This window comes from Protopterus annectens, chromosome 13.part0 (genome assembly GCF_019279795.1).
Source record: "Protopterus annectens isolate FY-2018-M chromosome 13.part0, PAN1.0, whole genome shotgun sequence".
NCBI classification, from domain to species: Eukaryota; Metazoa; Chordata; order Ceratodontiformes; family Protopteridae; genus Protopterus; species Protopterus annectens.
In genome coordinates, this window is record NC_056747.1 from 1,037,136,707 (window position 1) to 1,037,160,959 (window position 24,253).

Below are 24,253 nucleotides of genomic sequence, written 5' to 3' on the forward strand. Positions count from 1 at the left end.
AAGAGCTATTTCAGTTTGATAGTTAACATTTCTAATTTGTTAAGATATTATGCATGCTGCATGCTCTGAAGAATTATATATGGGGTTCTGTAATTGGATATAATATGATAGTGAGTGTAACTAGGACCTTATCCAACTCCAGATTTGTTTCATGAAAAATGTTGTGAGATACATCATGGTGCTGAATAAATACAGGTACTTCTCTATAGCTGCTGGATCAGCATGGGTGATAGGCATTTCAACCTGGAACTGAGTGAGTATTATCATTGGAACCAGGTTTCTAAAATTACACAGCTGAGGATATCTTTGAGGGTAAGGGAAGCCTCAAGTTCAGAGATGCTTTCATTTATGCTTCTGGAAAAGTACACTAAATAACAAAATATGCTGATATCTGGAAATTAGGAAACTTAAATTGATTTAATAAAAGATGCCAAAGCTCTTTAAGATGGTTTACAAAAATGCATACCTTGAAGCTGTAATAATCACCTCACCTTTGATGTCACTGAATGCTATATCAGGAGACTTTACAAGAAATATGTTTTTTTTTTAAATACATGACGAGACCACAAAAATGTCGGCATTTCTAAATATGTAGGCATAATTGTAGACACCAGTATAAACACTGGGCATAGTGCTTATCTACCAAACTCAGAAAAGCATATTCCATAGTACATCTAATACTACAAGTAATGTCTAGTCAGGCAAAATTACTACAGATGCAGCACGCTCCTAAATAAAAAAAACTGTCCATCATCAACTCTCATGCCCTTTCTAACCATCCAGCTTACTTCCATCCCAACATCTACAGAGTTTTGCCAGACAAAAGACTTGTTTTCTATCCTTGGAAGTTGACTGCAAACAGATCTAAGTCTTATATTACATGTCCATAAGGTTTATTAGTTCATTATTATTTAATGGATACATTAACAAATAGCTATAACTTGGGAATTTCTTGACAGCATAGACCTAAACGTTTGATATAATGATCACGGGACCCAATTTCATAGACCACGAAAATTACATCTTACACTTCCCTCACAAAAAGTAGTTTGACAGTCACTTAGTAAAATCACATTTCTGAGATATTTTGAAGGAATGGATACTTTACTTCAGGGAGTGATAACATAACATGAACATGCTGAGAATCTGAAACAGTAATACTGAACACCAGTAAAGTTAAGGGCCTGTATTGCACCTAGCAGCACTAGTATTTTATTTGACACTTATAATACTGTAATTTACTTGCACTGGTCAACAACTATAATGTTTTCATTGCTCAGATCTGTGGCACAAATAGCTTTTCTAACCAGAAATGAAACTTGTTTACTGTGATGAAATAATCTTCAGAGCAAGATATGAAATATTATAATTATTTTTTTTTCATAAATAGGACTCTTGGAAAAAATTAAAAAAACAGTGTACTTATGAGCCTGATTTAATTTGTCTAAGATAGGATTGTCATATATCTATTGTATGTTATAAAAGATATATTCTCTCCATCCTTAATGCTAATCCATCCATTCATCCATCCATGCATCCATACATACATGCATACATAGGTTCATAGGTGTTTATTAGGATAACGACCACAAGGCCCTTTTTAAACCTAGCCATGCATCCCAAATCTCTGACAAGTTCAGATACCCTTGATAAGTGTAAGTAACGGCATGGGAGATGAAACATTTACAAACAGGGGCCTGGGAGATGAACCACTTATACACTGCCTTGTGTCCATTAGAGACATGAGTTCCAAACCAGGTATGAATTTCCTGTTCCCCACCCAGCTGTCCAAGTTACACTTGAATTGGGTTAGGGAGGACCTCTGTTTCATATGAATGGGGAGCCTGTTCCAGTGAATTGGTAGTTTCTGGGATGTATACCTATCTGTCTACACAAGCAAGGTTTAATTCTTTAGTATGGGTAGTTATGGTGCTGTTTGTTTTGTGAATATGCAGGAGGTCCAACAGGGTGGGGTCTGACAATGCCTTGTATAACAGGCACAGATCTCCGCCCAACAGCCTGAAGGAGACAGAATACAGGGATAGGGCTTTAAGACAGTCTGCATTGGACATGTTACTGATGCCCTGTATTCTTTTAATGGGGAACCTCTGTGAGCATTCCAGTTGTTGCATACATACCAAAAGAGGCATTGTACTCAATGATAGGTCGGCTGAGTGTTGAATACATTGGAACAATGACCTCCTTGGACCTAGATGCCATACCTTTGTTTATAAGCTGCACAGCATACAATTATTTCCTCACTACTCTAGACATGTGATGGCCAAAGGCTAGATTACTGTTTATGTGTGTCCCCAAGTCTCTGACTACTGGGCCGACTCTTAGTGGTGTGTTGCCAATATGACAGTTTCCAAGGATGGATGACTTCCCAAGGGATACCATTATGCATGTTTGGCATTTAATTTTAGTTTATGGCTCTGACATAAATTATTTGATTGTGTCAGCCCTTCCTGGAGAACATTAGTGTCAGTGGGAAATTACATGACTGCTCCTAATTTGTAATCATCTACAAAGTTAGTCAGCCAGAGGCCCTTGAAATTGGCCTTGACTTCAAAGAAGTTGATGTCAAAAAGGAGTAGTCTCAGGACTAAGCCCTAAGGGACTCAACTTGTGACTGGCCTCTTCATAGAGGTGGCCGCTCCAATTCCAATTTCCTGGGTCCTGTCTGTGACAGGATATATAGTTGCATACATGCATACATACATACATACAACATCATCTACCCAGCCATTCTATAAACCACATGTCTTTATGAGGGTCACAGTGGTAGCAAGATGACCAAGATAGACCAGATTTCCTTAGGCATTTCAACTGTTCCCATCTCATAATGTGAGTTCCTCAAAATGTTCCCACACAGCCTGAAAGATAAAATCCTTTATAACTCCAAAACCAAATCAAACAAATGCATGACAGAATGCCACACCAGGAAAACATTAGTAAAATATATCACTTAGCATGTCAGCAAATTCCTTCCAAGTGTATTCAAATGCTTTTAAGTCAAAGATATAATCATCCCAGCATGGTCTTAGTATACCTAAAGGCCCATTCCAGCTTAGCCATGCCTGATTCACTTCCTGTGGGAGGCACCAACACTGTTTTCTTTCAGCCTGGAGGAGCAGTGATCTTTTTCAAGTTTTTCCTGTCCTGTCAGGCTCCTCACTCTGCCATAAATAATTAGCTCAGCAATCTTGTGAAGAAATTTCGCTTCCATTGCTTTTACCCACAATCTCATCCATTCAGTCACCATTGGAAACTCATGAGCATGGGTGAGGACGAGGCAGTATCTGTCAAGTAAATACATTTTTTTGTTTTTGCAATAACTCAGCTCTCACTTCACCAGCATATTCTGGTTCAACACCTGCAGATCTGCTACTGATATACCCTTCTGCTGGTCAGTCTTCTGATTCCCTATTCCCTCATGTGTGACTAAGATCCAAAGATGCTAAAACTCTTCTGCTTGCAGTAATTGCTGCCCTATCACCTGTGGACAGTAACCCACTTTCAGGGAGAAAATATAATACTTGATTTAGAGGTGCTGATTTTCACTGCAAATGATTAAAATGCAGAAAGCAGATATGCCAAATACATAGTCACTTTCAATCAAGAGGACAGCATCTGCAAACAGAAAAAACTGCAGTCCTCACATCCACTAAATCTATAATCTCAAATCTCAGTTATACCATGATATCATGTCATCATGTCATAAAAGTATGTCCATAAAATCTTGTGGACAATTGCATAAAACACACACCTTTGGCACAATCCTACACCCTCCCAGAATTTATTTGATTTCTCACTGAGAATGCAAGCAATCTTGCGCTGGAAATATGGGAACAAAATGGAATGTATAATGGACCAAAGACGCAGTATTCTTTGAACAACTCCTACAATTCATTTGAGAGTACAAGACCATATGCTTTCTTCAGATCCAGACAGTATATGTAGACTGCATTGGCAAACTTCCTTTTAAGAAAAAATAACCATAAATGGATGAAAAGCTGATCTAGTCACCACAGCCAGGACAAACCTGTATTATTGCTCCTTCTGAATCAAAGGCTTAATTAGTGGATGCAGTTGTCTTTCTAGCACCCTGACATAAGTGTTCACATTAAGATTAAGGAGAGTGATCATCTTTCTGTGAGGGGAAAACAGCTTCCTGTTCTTTTTTTTTTAATCAAGTTTGCCAATCCAGAGTTACTACCATTGACTTCCATTCATCACTGAAAAGGGTGCCAGCATAACTGGAAAAATGTTGACTCTAGTAATTAAAATTGTTTAATAGAAATTTAAATCTTTTAAAAGTAACTCAGTGACATTAAATTACATGAACATATTTAAAAATGAATGAAAAGGATGTCCTGAACATTGACGTCCTGAGCTTATATATACCAATTTTGAGGTTTTACAGCCTCAGAGAAAAGAGGAGGACTCCACTGGGTAACTAAACTTAGTTACCCCTCTTCTCTGTTCATGAGCACCCTGGATGGTTTACATTCATTTGTAGAACTGCCAACTTGAAATCTCTACATTTAGACATCCATTAGGAAATATTCTGACAACTAACAAACTACTGAAAACACACCTTAAGCACAAGATGCCAGCAACATCCAATGTCTCCACCATTTCAGGTCAGATCTTATCCTTTCCTGAAGCCCATGCCAGTAAAACTGCTTCATTACAGCAGCAATAACATCTAAAGAAAGAGACCCAGTTCTACGACTTGCTTTTAGCACTGGCACCTCAAAAGAGGACATGTCCACCAAGTTCAAAAGTTCTATAAAGTATTTCTTCCATCTTGTAACAATGACCACATCAGAAGAGCATTTCTCCATTCTTGCTCAAAATAGCCTGAGCAATCATCTGCCCATACACTAAAGCCAGATGATTTGGCAGAACCTTTTTGATATCATGCAAAAGGTCATTATGGATGGCACGCTCAAACTCCACCAATACTATGACCTTTACTTAATTAGCAACCACATCTGCTACTCCTCTGGTGACTCACTGCTTTACAGCCATATCTAGACACCTTCTATTTCTCTTTCTTTAAACTGGTGGTTTTCCTCACACCTAATGTCCACCATGTTCACAGGTTCATAGGTAGGTACTAGGCTATTAGCCCTAGGGCCTATATAAGCCTAGCCAAAAAGGTACCCTGAATTTCGCCACCCAAGAAAATTATTTTCCTGTGCCCCAGTCGAGCAGAGCCACAGAAGTGATCCCTGGGGTGAATTTTCTATTTCCCATCCAGTCATCAAGATTTTTCTTGAAGAGTGCTAATGAGGAGTTTGACATAGATAGGTAGTCTGTTCCAGAGTATGGGAAGTCTCTGGGACAATAATCTATCTCTCCAGCATGTTCTGTTTATTGTGGTGACAAGGTTTAGGTCCCTAGAGCATGTAGCTCAGAGGGATTGGGATTTCTTTAAGTGGGGCATGTCCAACAGCTCTGGGTTTGACATAGCTTTGTATGTTAGGCAAAGGTCGCCTCTGAGTAGGTGATTTGCAATGGAGTAAAGCTGGAGTTTTTTGAGACAGTCTGGGTAGGGCATCTGTTTGAGGCCAGTAATCCTCTTTGTGAGGTATTTCTGTGGCCTTTCCAGTTGTTGTAGATGTCTTGTGAGGTACATACCAAAAGGGGCATTGTCCTAGGATTACATGTATAACCAGTACAGATCTCCATTTGGCCCTAACTCCTTGCTGTCAGCTCAGCCACTGAAGTTCGCATATCATTCCCCCAACACTCCAAATTTATATAAAAGAAGCTTTTCCAGAGGGTGAAGTGGAACTTATTCCACACAGAAGCAACTGTTAGGCCTCCTAGTAAATTCATTCTTCATGTTTGGGTTTCTGTTTATGTCTAGCCACTATGCCAGCCATCTTATCCAACTGACCACTTTGTGATGATCATTTGACAACACCTCTCTTGCCCTCGGTTTATGGAATATATGGCCTCAAGTCTGATGACACAGCTAAACATTCAGCTATTGTCTTTTGACCCAAAGTGCTCTAGTACAAAGTACAATTATGAGCATCCTTGCTGGGCAGCACAGTGGTGCAGTGGCTAGCTTGTCACCTCACAACAAAAGGTTCTCTGGTTCAATTCTTGGCTGGGGTGTCTTCTGTGCAGAGTCTGCATGTCCTTCCTGTATTCACATGGGTTTTCTCCCACATTCCAAACACATGCATCTGCAGCATTTCTCCCCAGGCCTCCTCTGAAAATGGTTCCTGTCCCAGGCAGACTTTCCCAGTAAATAAATGTTAAATAAATATACAGAATTTGTTTGTTATGTTATAATCAGTCCATGACTATTGATGGACGTAATTAATAATTTTCTATTTAAGTTAAGCTCAGAAGAAGTATTTCTACCCATCTCACCCCTCAGGTATGTCCATCATTCTTGACATGTGCGCTAATGTCTTCCAGCAGTGGTACCTATCAATCACATTACCTATGGTCTCCAGCAAAACTAAGTACTATAAATAAATGCAGTGTCAGTGTCACAACAAGTAGCACAGTCACCTTTGTAGCAAAAGGCTGTGGGTTCTATTCCTGCACCAGGAAAATCAATTGCTATCACTACAGTACAGTGGTACAGCGGTAGCATTGTCACCTCACAGCAAGAAGTTCTCCCATTTGATTCTCAGCTGGAGTGCCTTCTGTGTGGAGTCTGCATGTCCTGCCCGTGGTCGAGTGGCCTCCGAAAAACATGCATGAATGGGCATGCCTTCGCTGAAGGTTGGGCGTCGGGCTGGCAACTCAGCACCAAAAAAATCTACTGCCAATCATTAGTGGACCGGAGTTCCACTGTGGTGACCCCTAACCGGGAAAAGCCGAAAAGACAAACAGTACAGCATAAGGGCTGTTGCACTCCTGAGTCTCTTAGATGACATGTTAAACTGAGACCCCCATCTGCTTGATGAGTTGCTGGTAACTCAGGTGGTTGTAAAAGATCCCACAGCACCTACTGAAAAGAGCAGAGGTCCTTTATTTTACACAACATAAAAAAACACTTTGCATATTTACTATTTATCATATTTCTTATAATATCCTCATTGTTATTCTTCCATAATTGACTCCCACTCCTTCTTCCACAACCATAATCTAATTTTTCTTAATATATCTGCTAAAATCCATTTTCTATTACTCAAAATTTCATTCAGACTTTCATTCCAAATAACCCATATTACATAAATTATCTACCCTTCTAACATATTCTTTCCTCTTCTTCTTATAATATCTATGCACAATCATATTCATACCTATATTATTTATGTCATTAACATTCTCAAAAAATTATTCTTCACACTTTTTCCCAAATGTCACCACTCTTTTACATTTCAAAAAAAAAGAAATGTTGCCTCTTCCTCCCCACAAATAAACATTCAGGCAGATTCAATAAACCCTACATGGTCTACTAACACAGTACGCCCATCACATTGTGACGAGCACATGGTAGCACACTGTTTTGTATTCAGTAAGTGGCACTACATGGTGTGTAGGGCTACTCAAACACAGTAAACACTGTGGCATGCTAATTATAGCATAAGCAACTGAAGTGTATGCTAATCAACCAATCCAAGATGGAGGACCTATTCAACAAGCTATAAAGCAACCGTGTAGACTCAGTGCTGGTTTTCCCTATAAATTCATAAACCTACTGGAATACAACTACAGACAGGAGTTTACAAAGAAAGAATGTTAGAGGCTGCTGTTGCTTTAATTCATGTGTATGTGCAACAGGCCAAATTATATGCTGCTTCTGCTGATAACAGACCAAGGTCAAGAAGGAGAAGAGTTTTCAGACCCTGGTTAACTTATCACAGTCTGCATGAGGTGGAAATTGTACAGTGCTACAGGGAGTCTGCACCCTCTGTCTTCTTCATCTCAGGCCCAGGGCATACCAATGGAGACAAAGGTATATGTAGCACTTAGAAGTTTAGCTATAGAAACCTTTCAGAGACCAGCAGTGGACATCTTGGGGGTGTCAGAGGCATCAGCATCCAGGATCCTCCATCAAATCATGAATGCTATTCTCCAATATGCCAGTGACCACATATATTTTGTCTGTAGTTCTGAGGACAGGTCCACAAATATGCAGGAGTTCTACCCTGTAGCATACTACCCTGAAGTACTTGGTGTCACAGACTGTATACATATAGAAATTAAGGCACCACCCAGGGAATAGGGAAGGCTCTACATAAATAGAAAGGGCTTTCACTCTATTAACTGCCAAGTGGTATGTAATGCTAAGGGAATCATCTTGAATGTGTGTGCTGGCAACTCAGACAGTTACCACAACTCACATATCTGGCATACCTCCCAAATGTATCAAATGTTCACTAGGGTGATATCCCACAGGGTCATTTACTGAGGGATGCAGGTTATGCAGTGGAACCGTGGCTGATGATGTCCATCAGAAATGCACACACACCCACCGATGAACACCATAATAAGGACATGCTCAAACCAGAAATATCACAGACCTTATGTCTGGGCTACTGAAGTAGCAGCTCCAGTGCCTAGCTACATCTGGGGAGCCCTGCAGTACAATCCATGTACATGTACTGAAATCTTCACCATCTGTGCCATGCTACATAACATCATCCTGAGAAAGCAGCTTCAGCAGGATCAACAAGGGGAAGGGGCATACATCCAACCACCAGTGGCAAGACCAGCACAGCCACACACAGTTTAGGAGTCAGAGGGGAACTGGCAGCTGGTGTGGGTGTAGGAAGACATAGGTATGTTCAATATGCCCTCACATTCTTAAGAGTCAATGCATAGCACACTCACTCACCAACTAAGAGGCTAAAACCTTTATCCTATGCATACGCATATAGTAATATTGATGTCAGGTAATGCTCACAATCTTTAACTACCCATGTAATGGCTGTGTCTTCCTAGCATCAGGCAGATTCAGCCCTAAACTAAAATTGTAGCAACTACTGGATTTACAAGACAAGTGTTGAACCTGGAGTGTTAAAACAGAATTGCTTAACAAAACAAATGAATGGTATATCCTTGCATGTTGTTATGATGTAATGTAAGTATGTAAAAGGTAGGTGATTTGTACAGCAATGACTTTAACATGTGACAGGAGAGACTTCTGTGAATGCATGTGTCCTCTATCGAGTAATAGCCCTCAGGCATCAAAGATTCACACATTCATACCTCTCAAAAGTATTGATGGTCACTGGACGTCCTCAGTTTGGCCTCATACTTTTGTACTGGAAATCATTAAAGAGAGAAGTTAGAAAGTAATGAGACACATTTCAGTTTCAATCTTCACAGTTCTCTGAAGATTATTAAAAGTACTGATGACAAAAAGTGTTTTGATTCTATCAACTGTCTAACTTTCTAAAACCAAAATATGTTAAAAGTACAATTAGCAAAACAACATCACAAATGCAGATATACTAAGCACTAAGCCAGCTATGTACCCTGAGCATCAGACACAAATTTTGTGTATCCCTAAATCTGATAGATAGAAAATGAGGACATGGCAAAGTTATCATCACTTGCACAGAGTGCTGGGGGGTGGGAGGCAGGAAGCCTAGGCTGACACAAAAGGTAAGTAAGTGGTGCATGTCAGTAAGAAACAGAAGCAGGCAAACATTCTGATAAAATAACAAATGGCCAGTGAGAGAGAATGAGCTTAAAGCTTCACAGCTGAACCATGTAACTGTTATTCATGTATGTTGGACAGGTGTAAGCCATACATGGTAGATGTGGCAGTTCATCACTGTCATACCCGACCATGAGAACCTGTTTTGCCAGGAGTTGCACTGGCACACCCACAGCCATGGCAGATGCATTGCTGCTACCTGAACATGACTGATGTCTCCTGGACAAGTTCTCATGAGGACATCCAGGACCACAATCATATGGTATGCCATGTCTGGGTGTGGACACCTCAAGTACTGATGGAGCAATGGAAGTAGTGCCACCATGGGACCATGATCGGGCACGTCCATGCTGGCTAACCTAAGATGATATGGCTGACCTATGCTCACATGGATACTGTCCCCCTCCCAGCAGACATTGTATCACAGACACCACCTGCTAGAACGTGTCATTCATCCAATCCATTGAATAGGCAACACAGTGGAGGCAATCACACATGTCAGCCTGTGCCACATCTACAACCCTAAGCATTTCTCTGGAGAACCTATTGGAATATCCAAACCACACTGTAAAAGCAAAATTAATCCAAACAAATTTTTATTTTAAAGTATAACACCTTAACTCCTGGTGGATTAAATCAGGGATGTAATTGGAAGTTTTTATGGTAAAGTGCTGATAAAATTGGTTAATTGTTTTATTGGTGGATTTTATTGTAATTGATGTATCTTTATAAAAGATGCTTTTTTCTGTTTGTATTATCTCCTGGAAGGCTGATAAGCAAAGGCACTAGAGTGGTTCGTGTGTGTTTTAACAAAAGGAAAAATCTACTGGCTTTGTTGTTTGGATGAACCTATTGGAATATGCCTGCACCATCATCGAGTGGCATGGGAAGACACACCTGTATCAGGTACAGAATGTACAGCAGGCCTTCTCCGAGCACCCCTAGCAACCCTCCTCCATGGCACCTCGCCCACACTTTGGCTATGACAACAGTCAACAGGCACTGAAGCCACAATAACCACACTACCCTGATCAAGTGTCTCACCTTCCACATATCCAATATCTGAGGGCTCACTGGAATGGGTTGGCATGCGCCTACTGGCTGTGTCTGATGAAATTACAGGGGATGGCTAAATATAAACCTCAGTCTCAGATTCAACATCTGTACCCCTTGACATTGCCTCTGTTTGGCCACCATCATCATCAGATTCTGCTGATACTCTGACATCAGGTGGTAGGAGTCCCACACTTCCATTGTCAGGATTGCCTGTGATAATAAACAACAAACACAGGATAAAAATTAATACCTCCACTACTGTAGTCTAATATATATTAACAAGCTAACAGTGGTGCCACTATTATAGACAGTAAAGCAATACACACAACAGTCCTGGGGTCTGCTTCTAAATCTTGAAAGTTCAAAAAACTGAAAACTCAAAATACTGAATTTCATAATATTGAGTACACCAACACTTACTATATTCCAGCAGAACTACATAACAAAACATATTACTCTTCTCCAACTATAAGCAGAGGGACAAGGCCGCTTCATCCCCCACACCCCCTGCTACTTAAATATATCAACTCTGTGATCCCACTCCGCAGAAGAAAATGGCAAACATGCCATTATGTGCTTTTTGACTGCCTGTTGTAACCTTAGTCATGTTTCCTTTTAATTTGCTATACAACAACATAACTCATCTTAATGTAGTAAAGTGCAATCTTGGAGTTAATATATTTAAGTAGCAGGTGGTGTGGGGGGAGCAGTCCCCCATATGGGGGGGTGCAGAGAGGCATGCCCCCCCCCCTGCTAATAGATGGAGTAAACGAATATGCTTTGTCTTTTATTTGTTTCTCTATGTACTTCTGGTGGAGTATAGTAAGTGTTAGTATCCTATGGTTTTTTTCAATATGAAATTCAGTATTTTGAGTTTTCAGTATTTTGAACTTTCAAGATTTTGGCTGCAGTATTTTGAATTTCAAGATTATGAGCTTTCAAGATTTAGAAGCGGACCCCAGTCCTGACACCCATATCACAAACTAATTATTTCTTTGAACTGCTCATCAGTACTGACATAAAAATGTTTGACTTACTATTTGCAGATGATTGCAGGCTACCTATGCTGGATGGTCCTGGTAGACGTTAAGTAAAAGGTAAGGACACCATCATCAGAATGAACAGTAACATGAGGCGGTTAAAACTTTTTGCCCTTTATATGTACATTAACAATACTTTTAACAAGAACTTGGATGCCACGTCTGCCCCAAAACCATGTATAGTCAACCAGAATGTGTTGTTAACTTCATCAATCTACAACTATCCCCAAAAACATTTTTTTAAATATTTTTCTTAATTTTAATACATAAGTATCAATTATAGCTTTAAAAATATAAATTTGAAGTAGAACAATATTTACAAATAACACATACTGTAACAAGACAATTATTTACAAAGATGTCTACAAAGTAGCCAAAATTACCTGTTCTTCTATTATTGACATGTTTAAATTTCTTTATTTAGCAGTTCTTTAAGCTTTATCCATATGTTGTAAGAAGTGGTAACTCTGGATGTCCTCATCTTGATTGTCAGATGTCCATAATGACAGACATCTGTTGCCATATTTACAAATTCTTTCATTGTAGGGGTTTGCTCACTTTTCCAATACTTGGTAATTGTTTTCCTTGCTATTGGTAAACTCCATAATAAAGGATAGTTTACTTTTTTTACACGGTCAGGAACTGGTGTGTTGAACAAAATTAATGAATTAGTTAAAACAAATTTATCATTGAATAAAGATTGCAAGAAAACAACTTTGTCCCAAAATGGTTTGACAGTTGTGTAGTCAATAAACATATGTTGCCACTCAGCCTTGTCACATGCTTTACATTTCCAACACATTTTCTTTATGTACATTAATTCAATTCTCTGAGGTGTTATTAATATTTTATGAATGAACTTCCACGTAAATAATTTCCAGTTTATGGAAGAGGTAATTTCTTTACAAGATATCAATATATTTTATCTTCCTTACTAGGTTCATGGTTATTTATAGTTCGGAAGTAATCCCAATAGTTTCCATTAATATATTCAGCTACATTTATATTAGTTTAATACATTTTAGATAAAAGACCTTTATGAGTTATTTCTTGACTTACCAGGGTTATCATTAAATCTATAAATTTATGACATTATTTCTTATTTGACAATTGCATTAAGTGTATCCTATCTTCTATAGCTTGTCTGTAGTTCTGAATATCTAACCACGTCTTTGTCCAAATTAAATCTAACCATTATATTCTGTGTTTTGTATTTTACTTCCATATATCGATACCAATAAATCAGATTGCTTTCTTTAAGTTTATGCATTGTTTCCAGATTAAAAATACATAAATTATTTTGTGTGCAAGCTATTGGAAACATCCAGAATAGTCATGCTTTATAGCCTGGATTTTTGTAATATAATCTCTAAATATGTTTAACATTGAGGTGATATATGTAGAGTTGATCTTAATATTTCTATTTTCTAAAACATAGTGTTTTAATATCCATAATAAATTACTTATCTCATTTTGCTATGTAAAATGTGGGTCTATATTATATGCTCAAAGTTTTAAAACTTCGACACTCATATGATTGACACCATATGAGTGAAGTTTTAAAACATCAAGGATATAATACAAATGAAACAAAAACAAAAAGCCTACCTGAATGCGCTAAGCAGGGGGGCAAGCCCCCTGCACCCCCACACCCCCTGCTACTTAAATATACCAACTCTGAGATTGCACTACATTGAAGTAAAGGGAAATAGTTCCTATGGCGATCTCCATTGAAACGTTTGAGCTTTCAAAAGTTCGCTCATATGGTGTCGACCATATGATACTCAAACTTTTGAAAGTTCGAGCTTCTGATATAGACCCATAAAATGTATCCGGTTTAAGCCAGCACACATATTCTCTTGAGTGTCCTTCCATTTTGCAGTATAGTTTTTATTTAACCATAAAAGAATTGTCTTAATAATTGATGATACTGGGTATAATTCTATTTCTGGCATACCAATTCCAGCTAATGACAAATCCCTTAAATGGCAATTTAAACCTAGTTTTGGTTTATTAGGTTACCAAAAAAAAATAAGTATTCAGGAATTGAATTCTTTGATGATTTTTTTCTAGTTGGGGGTAAAGATAATGACTGTATTAAGTACAGAATTTTTGGATGTGTGACCATTTTTATTATAGTGAGCCTTTCCTCCATTGCAAATTGAATGTGTTCCATTTATTAATAAGTGTGTTAATATTAGTTAAGTTGTTCTTACAATTGTTCTCTGATGTGCTTTTAATGTTTCCTTTCAAAATTATTCCTAGATATATTATCCTTTATATTTTCATTTATAAGTAAAATGTTTGTTTTGTTTTCATTAAAAGTCAAGATTTTCTCTTAAATGTCTTTACTTCAGTAAATACTGCATTTAGAGAATTTCTATTATCATTTAACTTTGAGAATATCATCTGCAAATAGCACTATTTTGGAATTTAATTTATTATTTATCTGCATTTGATGTCCACCTACGATCTTATGAAATTTCTGAAAGGCCCTATAGCTAGGGTGAATAGTAATGGTGAGAGTGGGCAACCCTGCTTAGTACCCTTAGTAACTGGAATTGACTCTGATAAATAGGATCCAATTTTTATGTGGGCCACAGAGTTATCATAAAGCAGGTTGATAAGCTGGGAAAAGCATGTTGAAAACCAGTGATAAGTAATTGCAGTTCACAGTGTCAACAGCACTATTTATATCCAAGCTTAAAGCCAATACTTGTTTATTGCTATCTGCAAAATCAGTTATGGATAAAACTCTTTTGATGTTGTCAGTATGTATTTCTGTTTATTATATATCCTATTTGGTCATCATTAATCAGACTTGGTAGAAAATGTTGTAACCTAGCAGCATGTTTGGTCATTATTAATTTGTAATCTATATTTAAAAGTGAAATTGGTCTATATGAGGAGCATTCTGCTGGATTTTATCTGCCTTTAAAACTGAAGAAATAAATGTATGCTTCCATGATGGCAGTACTTTAGTTACATCTTTGACTAATATAAAGACTTTATGTAGAATATGAAGAGTTTCTTTTGGCATTATTTTATATAATTCCAATATAATGATGTCATTACCAGGTGCTTTATTTGGTTTTAGTTTCTTATTTGAATTTTAATTTCAGCCAATTGTATAGGTTTATCTATTAATTTCTTTTGAACTTCTGTTAGTCTACTTCTAATGTATTTTAAATGAATGTTTTAATTAAATCTTGGGGGTACATTGTTATCTCATTTTGATTAACTTCATTAAAGTGGGTTCTAAATGTCTTTAGGAATTCATCAATATCTGTTACTTTTTTTTTACTTCCTGGTAAACACATTTCCTTCATATGATTAGTTTTATTAATCAATTTAGTTTTTGAGGATAATCTGTACATAGATTTAGGAGTTTTCGAATAGCTAATTAACTTAATCCTTTCCAAATTTAGCATAGTTTTATGATTCAGGATTTCTTCATTTTTGAATTCATCTGCTTCCTTCATCATTCTATCTTGACTTTGAGTGTTCTGTTGTAAATTATCAAATTTCTCCTGTATGTCAGTTAAGTCCTTATCTTGCTTTTTCTTAAGAGCATACCACATTTTTATTCTTCCATTTAAATAACCTTTTAGAGCCTCCCTTATATATATATTAGCTATATCATCTTTACAATTAATTTCTAAAAAATATTTGTGTCTCTTTATAAAAGAAACCTCTAAATACTTTAAGTTCTTTATATATGCTGGTATCCTTTTAATAGAGACTTTTTTATGAATATTTAGCTCTAATTCAAAAGTTATATCATTGTGATCTGAAACTGAGCATGAAATTGCTTTAACTTTGATCAGCTTAGTTACTAAGTTATTTGAAATATGCGCTCTGTCTATTTTTGAATGGGATCCATGCCTATGTGAAAAGTAAGTATAGAAAAGAAAACCCGTGTCTGAAAATGCATTAATATCCTTAATTTGAAATACATCTATAAAGTTTGTCAATTCTTTTGCTGATGCTGGCATTCATAGGTTCATAGGTTCATGGGTAGGTACTAGGCTATCAGCCCTGGGGCCTACACAAGCCCAGCCAAAAAGGTACCCTGGCTTTTGCCACCCAATAAAATTATTTTCCTGTGCCACTGTCGAGCAGAGCCACAGAGGTGATCATCGGGGTGAATTTCCTGTTTCCCATCCAATCATCAAGATTTTTCTTGAAGAGTGCTAATGAGGAGCTTTGTTTGATATAGATAGGTAGTTTATTCCAGAGTATGGGAAGTCTTTGGGACAGGAATCTATCCATCCAGCATGTTCTGTTTATTGTGGTGACAAGTTTTAGGTCCCTAGAGCATGTAGCTCAAAGGGATTGTGATTTCTTTAAGTGGAGCATGTCCAACAGCTCTGGGTTTGACATAGCTTTGCATGTTAGGCAGAGATCACCTCTGAGTAGGCAATATGCGACAGAGTAAAGATGGAGTTTTTTGAGATGGTCTGCATAGGGCATCTGTTTGAGGCTGGTAATCCTCTTTGTGAGGTATTTTTGCTGCCTTTCCAGTTGTTGTAGATGTCTTTTGAGGTACATACCAAAAGGGGCGTTGTACTCTATAATGGGTCTAATGAGTGATGAGTAGAGGGAAACAATGACCTCTTTTTTTCTGGATGCGAAAACTTTTGTGATGAGGTGTGCTATGTAGAAGGATTTCCTGACTACTGTGGTGATGTGATTATCAAAGGATAGACTACTGTCCACCTGTGTCCCAAGGTCTCTTATCACACTTTCTGTGTTAAGTATACTACTGCCTATGTTGTAGTTCATGGGTACAGAGTTTTTAACAAAAGGGGATGACAATGCACTTTTTGTCATTGAGCTTGAGGCCATGGCTTTGACACCAAGCATCTGTCTCATTGAGGTCCTTTTGTAGGATGTCCACATCGTTAGGAGTTTTGATTATGGCTCCTAGTTTGCAGTCATCTGCAAACTTTGTTAGCCAAAGACCTTCTGTGTTAGCCTGTACTTCTGAGAAGTAGATACCAAACAGGAGAGGACCCAGGACTGAACCCTGTGGTACTCCACTTGTCACTGGTCTGAAGTCAGATTTGGAGTCTGCTACTTTCACAGTGTGGGTTCTGTCAGTGAGCCAGTTGGCAACCCATCTTGTGATATAGGGATTTATACCTAGTTTAGTGAATTTATCTATAATTCCAGAGGGGGGATGGTGTTGAAAGCCTTGGCAAGATCTAGATAGGCTGTGTGAACCACCTTACCCTTGTCTACAGCTTTGGTGACTGCTTCAAAGAAGTCTATCATGTTTAGGAGACATGATCTGCCTTTTACAAACCTGAACTGGGTGTGGTTCAGAGTTTGGATACTACCAATGTCTTTGTTTATAAGTTCCATGATGATACGTTCCATGGCCTTGCAGACCAGGCTCATCAGGCTAATGGGATGGTAGTTCCCGGGATCCGTGGTGGCTCCCCCCTTGTGGAGTGGGATAACCGTTGCTGTGCACCATTCAGCAGGCACAAAGCCTGAGGTGAGGCTATGATTGAACATGGTACTTAGGTGGGGTGCCAGTTCGTTCTGTAGTTTGTGTAGAACGCAGCCTGGGATGTTGTCTGGTCCCATGGATGCTGTGTTCTTAGCTTTGGAGAGTGTGGTTTTTACCTGTGCAGCCGTGATTACAGGAACTTTGCATTCTTCCAGTATAGAGATGGGCTCTTTAGGTGGTGAGAGGGGGGTAAAGTTAGCACTGAACCTATCTGCCAGGATGTTGGCAATATCAGTTGGGTCTGTATATTTTGTGCCATTGTGCTGTAACTAAGAGCAGATCTGAATGTTTCCATTGAGATTCCTGACATAGCTATAGAATGCTTTGTGGTTGTCTTTAGAATCAGTGGCGATTTTGTTTTCATAACTAGCTTTGGAGTATTTTATCAGGGATCGCAGCTTCTTACTGAGGCTGACCAGGGAGCTCCTCCACTTGTGGGATTTTACTCTCTTTTACAACCGTTTCTTCCTTCTCCTTTACAGTTTGTTTATGGCAGGGGACCACCAGATTGGCTTCCTTTTTTTGGAGGATAGCATCTTGGTTCTGTTTGGGATAGCACGATCCATGCACTCATGTAAGTGCTTATAAAGTACAATTGTGTAGGATTCAGTAGTCGTAACTGTATTGTCCATCTGCATGGGTGTCATTAAGTTCACCACTTCTGTCTTAAGAAGCATGAAGTTGGCTTAGGAGAAATCTTTTACCATGGTTTCCTTAATGGGGGGTGGGGGCAGGATGTGGATATCTAGGATAATTAGCTTATGGTCGGATCGGACCAATGAGGCGTTGACTTCAGGTGTGGAACACCGGTCACTCATGTTGGTAATGACTAGATCTAGGATATTGTTGCCCCTGGTGGGGGTGTGGATAAGTTGATCCAGGGCATTGGAGTTTATGAATTCCAGAAAGCGTCGAGCGAAAGAGTTGGTACATGAGTAGTTTTCCCAGTTAATGGTGGGGTAGTTGAAATCGCCCATTATTAGGGTGTTTGGTTGAACCCTAATATTTTCCAGTACATCAAGAAAAGAGGAGTGGGAATCCTGGGGCATGGTGGGTGATCTGTAGCAAGCTACAATTTGGATTGCAGTTTTGCCCAGAGTTAGTTGCACTTGGATAATGTTGGCTGCATTATGCTGAGCAACTAGCCTGGAGGTGTGGATATCATTAATGAATATGGACACACCTCCGCCTTTGGTGTTCCGGTCCAGGTTACATGGCTGAAAAGTGTGGTATGAGTTATAGCCTGGTAGTGCAGGTGTGCTCTCTGGATCCTTGAACCAGGTCTCAGTCACTGCACAGATATTGATGTTCTCCATTTTAAGGAGTGCCTTGAGTGAGTGCATTTTGAGATTTAGACTTCTAGCATTGAGTAGCATCACCCTCAGTTTTTGCTTTCCTGTTCCTGTTACGGTGGTGAATTTGTCATTTGAACCTTGCCTAAAAAAGGCACTATAGGGGCGGCAAAAACCTTAGCAAGTATCCGGAATCCCAGGGGTGACAGGTGCAGGCTATCTCTGGCAAAGCATCGTGGTCTGTCGACCATGTCATCCCAGGCAGACAGATACTAGATCCCTTTAGAATGGCACCAGAAGCTTAGCCAATTGTTGAAGTCAATCATTCTTCTTTTTTTATGTCATTAGACTCCTCATCTCTCATTATGTAATTAAAGTCTCCCATCATAATTATATTTCCTTTCAAGTGCTATAATATTTTTCCAGTTGTGATTTGATTGTTTTTACGCCAATGCCTTAAATCCAATATACATTTATAAGAGTATATAAAGCTCCATTAAGTTTAATAGGCACTGAGCAGAGCATGCCTTTGTCATCTTTATATTCATTTATTATATTAGCTGAAGGTAAAGTATTTCTCCATACTATGGCCACTCCCCTCTTTTTCTGTTTAAATTGGGAACTACTCAAAACAGCATATTGTTTTGTATTGAGTTTAGTTATATCTTCCTATAATAAGTGAGTTTCTTGTAAGAAAACAATCTGTGATATATGCAGATTTAGGAATCTATTCAAATTACAGCCATTATTTAGACCATTTATGTTGATAGAAATACATTTTAGTTGCAACATGTATCTGTCAGTAAATAATTAATAAATAATCTAACTTTTAAATGTATTAATCTTGTTATACCACTCTTATATTTGATATACTGCCCAGGAAACATCGCAAATCTGATCCTGTTAATAAAATTAAATACATTAACATTTCTGAAACCTGTAGACACCAAAAAAATAGGTTACACATTTCTTCTCTCAATGGAGTGTAAAGCTCCTAGTTTGAAGAGAAAATCTATCCAAACTGACCCTCTCATTTTCTCAGTCAAAGAGAAAAAAAGCATATTCAAACCCCCACCCACTATTTAGAGAAATTATGAATGAATAAAGCTCCATGTATCATAATGTCACAACAAGAAACAAATTTATATAAGAAAAAGGATCTATTAATTCTAGTTTACAAACTTTACAAATTGTTAACTTCAAGAAATATCATTAGCTAGGTTACTATTATAAAAATTTTATAATCAATTTGATGCAAAGTTCAGTTATGTACTATTGAATATTTTGAATAGGGATGAAAAGCATTATACAAACATATAAATAATAACTTATCTAACTTCTTTTCTTCACTTTGATGTTTTCTTGTGAAATGCATTTGTTTCCCTTTGAGTTTTCTGATCAGGGTAGATACAGTTCATCCAGTTTCTCATATTTACTTATGTTTGCAAATATATATATATATATATATATATATATATATATATATATATATATATATATATATATATATATATATATATATATATATAAGCCTAAAATTGCTATAAAGAAAGAAGGGTATCTCATGACTTAGCATCCCCTCTTTCTCTTCTATCGGTCTCTTTTTACTTCAAAAAAGGGGGGATTAAACTCTTTACATTACGTTGAAGATTTGTGTTATATGTTTGTATTCCATTTGCTTAATAAAAGATATGCATGAAGTATACTTAGAATATGCATTGAAGTATACATGGAACAAACAGTAGTCTCACATTTAAGAAAAATTTAAAACTGTTTCCATAGTCACATAACATAAACAGTATATGTAGTTATTATAGTTATTTAGCTGGGTGTCAGAAACTTAAAAAAAATAATGCGAAATAGAAATGATCATGTTAAAGTTAATGGAATGATTACTATGAGTGCAGAATCTAGAGGTATACTATAAATACAAATAAGAGAAAGTTTGTCCTCTTTTTTTAAAATCCCAGCTAATAACCAGGTCATGCTGGAGAGAGAGATACATTTCCCAGAGACTGTCATTTATCTGGAACAATCTTCAAATTTATGTGAAACAGAGCTTTTCCGTGACCCTCTTCAAATCCAACCTAGATCAATGGATGGGTGACCGAAAACTCACTTCCGTAGTGGTGCCAATGCCCATCCTGGACAGAGGAAGTCATTATTAACTACAAGAGACCCTTACCTCAATGAAATTCACACATCCAACCACCAATTGGGGCAACTCAGGATAAATATGGCTAGTCTTGTAAGGGCTTTAGGGCCATTAGCCTAGTAACCCTCGATGACTCTATGAACGTATGAACTCTTCTGCCAGAATTAGAATGGATTATCAGGATGAAAGCTACCATGGGTAAAGGAATTAATGATAAAATTTCAATTAAGCCAGTTTTACAGGCATGGGACTGTTCAGATGAGCAGTCCCTTTTAAGTTTACATATCTTTAATTGTGCAATGGTTTTATTTCCATATGCAATTGAGTAATTGATTTTATTGGTTATTTGTTATTTAAATGTATGGTATTGCAGTGTTTGAGTGTCTGATGAAACTGCATTACTTGCTGTGAAAGCGCTAACCATTAAACGAAGTTGATTTTAATTTATTGCTGGCTGTGGCTTGGTTCATCCCTTTTATTTCCTGTATTAGTTAAAACATTCTGAAAGTCCTTTCTTAGTAAAGATTCCTATGAATGCTGCTTTATGTGACTCATTTTCTTTCCCAGTTACAGATCTTCTGAGCAAGTGTTTGACAGGAAAGTGATTGTAATTGTGGTATGTATACCAACATAAATTTTGCACTGCTGTTTATTTAATATATTTATTTTCTTCATTTCATCTAATTTTCCCTTTTGTGTGTTTTTATTTTTATTTTTTTAATTTTTAAATGCCAGTGCACAAACAAGGGAAATGAAGAAACACAATCAATGCCAGGTTTAGCTGTGCTTATCTTGATTGCACAATGCTTAGCAGCAAGCAAATATGGACTAGTGGCCCACACAGGAAGCAGACAGAAAACCAGACAGAGCATAGACACTGTAAAGTTCAAGAAGGATACACTGCTGCAGTTTTTGCTTTCCATTGTGCAACGCCACTAAGTGACATTGTGTGGCAGATAGCAATCTTCCCCAACACCTGTAGCCATCAAACACTTGCAGACAGGATGCAGTCAAGAATTAAAAATGGATACATTCTATTAATTCATTTGGGCACCACACAAACATGCTAAGTGGCATTGTGTGGCAGTTAACATACAAAACTTAAGAATGAATAGGTAATTATGCAACTGTCATTTAAATACTAATCTCCCTTACCCAGAATTACTCTTACTGAAGTAAAAAAATGGCACCTGTTCCACAAAAAAAAAAAAATAGTCCCATACATAGCTCTCCATTTTGCATGTCTTCTTGACACACTTGATTTGGTCCAATTGTCTATACAACACGACTGCCTTGTTGTCACCCCTTTTTGTGGTGGTGGCAGTCCAAATTCAGCTAATATTCTGTACATATTTTCAGCTTATACTGTTAAAGAAATGGATAGCTATGGTTCTTTCCTACCTCCATCCTGCACATTCCTATATTGCTTTCCCTTTGTTCATCCCCTGCTTGCCCCACATTAAAACATTTTGCTATCTACCCTATTTTAACACCTATAATCTAGTCAAAAATAGAATCACACACAACATACATAAGCACCAACAAATTCAGTAGAGCCCTTCACATTTTGGCCTCTGTGTTTGCACAGAGTTTGGCATCATGCACCAATGCCATGTGACTGTGAATGGCTTTTTTCCTGGTGTGCTTACCTCCATGCAATGCCCATAAATATGCTGCTCTACATCAAATAAAAAAGTAAAAAGAGTTAAGTATAATTTCAGTGATTATCACTGATATAAAATTACTTCACATACCTGGATTTGAACTCACACCTGGATTTGAACTCTATATCATCTGCACTCAAAAAGGAATGTGTCAATGCATTTATCAGCTAAGCAGCAGATATGTTTCATACACTCAACACTAACTCTCATAATTTTAGCAATGACACTCGCATCTGTGCACTGTTTGACTATGTGCAAACAGGAAAAGCAGTAAAAATGTGTATCTCGCATGCCCAAGCACTTTGCCAGCCATCATGCAAATCCACGGCTTGGTGTTGTTTTGTTTCCTGTCTATTTGGTCTTCATACCATGAAACTATACATGTGGAAACATGAAAAAAATATTTGCCCTATCTAAGAAAATGGCACATATTTACAATACAGCCATATGTTACCTCCCTCTATGCACTGCATCTTTGGTCCCTCAGTACTTGTTCACAAAATATCAACTACACTACATAAATCAATAACAAATGTGTTATATACCATGCCCATCTTTAGAATGACAATAAACATTCAGATTTTCAAATACTTGTAGAAATGTGAACACCTGTTTGTGTGTAGTTTATAAACCTGTCTCTTACAGTATACCTGCACATTGGAAGACAACTATCACATATTACACATTGCACAATCAATAATCTGGTGACATGCAGAACTTAACATGTGTTGCCAGTTGAACATGCCTATACATCAATTTCATGCAAGCTTCCCAACATCTTTGCTCCAACATCCATTGCTGATGTTATCCACCATACATTGTCCTGTGTCTCTAATCCATGTACCTAGATAGCTAGGGGTTCTGTTCTCACTCCAGTCAACTGGGAGGTATGTGTGTCTATTCAGCCAGAGAAGCATAAGTGTGTTTCTGACAGTTACCATTCCAATACCATAGATTGACAATATTTTGACATTTACACATGCCTACACATCCATTTTATGCAGACTTCCCAACATCTTCTCTCTAATATCCAGTGCTGATGTCAACCACCATAAGTTGTCCTGCAGCCTTGCAGACGTCAGAGTGGTGCTTGCGTAAAGTACTGAGTTCTTTAGTCCATGTATTTATATAGGTATGGGTTCTGTTCTCACTGTAATCAACTGGTGTGTGTGTGTGTGTGTGTGTGTGTGTGTGTGTGTGTGTGTGTGTGTGTGTGTGTGTGTGTGTGTGTGTGTGTGTGTGTGTGTGTGCGTGTGTGTGTGTGTATGTGTGTGTGTGTCTAGCCAGAGGTGCATAAGTGTGTATCTGACAGTTACTACTCTAATACCATGGAATGACACTTTTGAAACTTGCACATGCCTACACATCCATTTCATGCAGGCCTCCCAACATCTTCTATCCAACATCCAGTGCTGATTTCATCCACCATAAGTTGTCTTGCAACCTTTTAAAAACACTTGTGCCATGGAGCTTGCATAAAGTTCTGAGTTCTCTAGTCCATATACTTAGGAAGAGATTCTGTTCTCACTGCAGTCAACTGGTGTGTGTGTGTGTGTGTGTGTGTGTGTGTGTGTGTGTGTGTGTGTGTGTGTGTGTGTGTGTGTGCGTGCGTGTGTGTGCGTGTGCGTGTGTGTGTGTGTGTGTGCGTGTGTGTGTGTGTGTATGTGTAAACTATTCAGATTCTTGCCTCCTATTTTTGTTCTGTTCTGTTCCTCATAAAATATGTGGTTTTCTTGATTTATAATTCACTAAATAATGAAAGGCATTTGAATTTCACACATCATATTCTTCAGAAAGTACATGGCAACAAATAACCTTTTACTCTGTGTCTGCTTGTGCATTTGCTTGACATTATAGACAGCATTTTATACCAACATGTGGG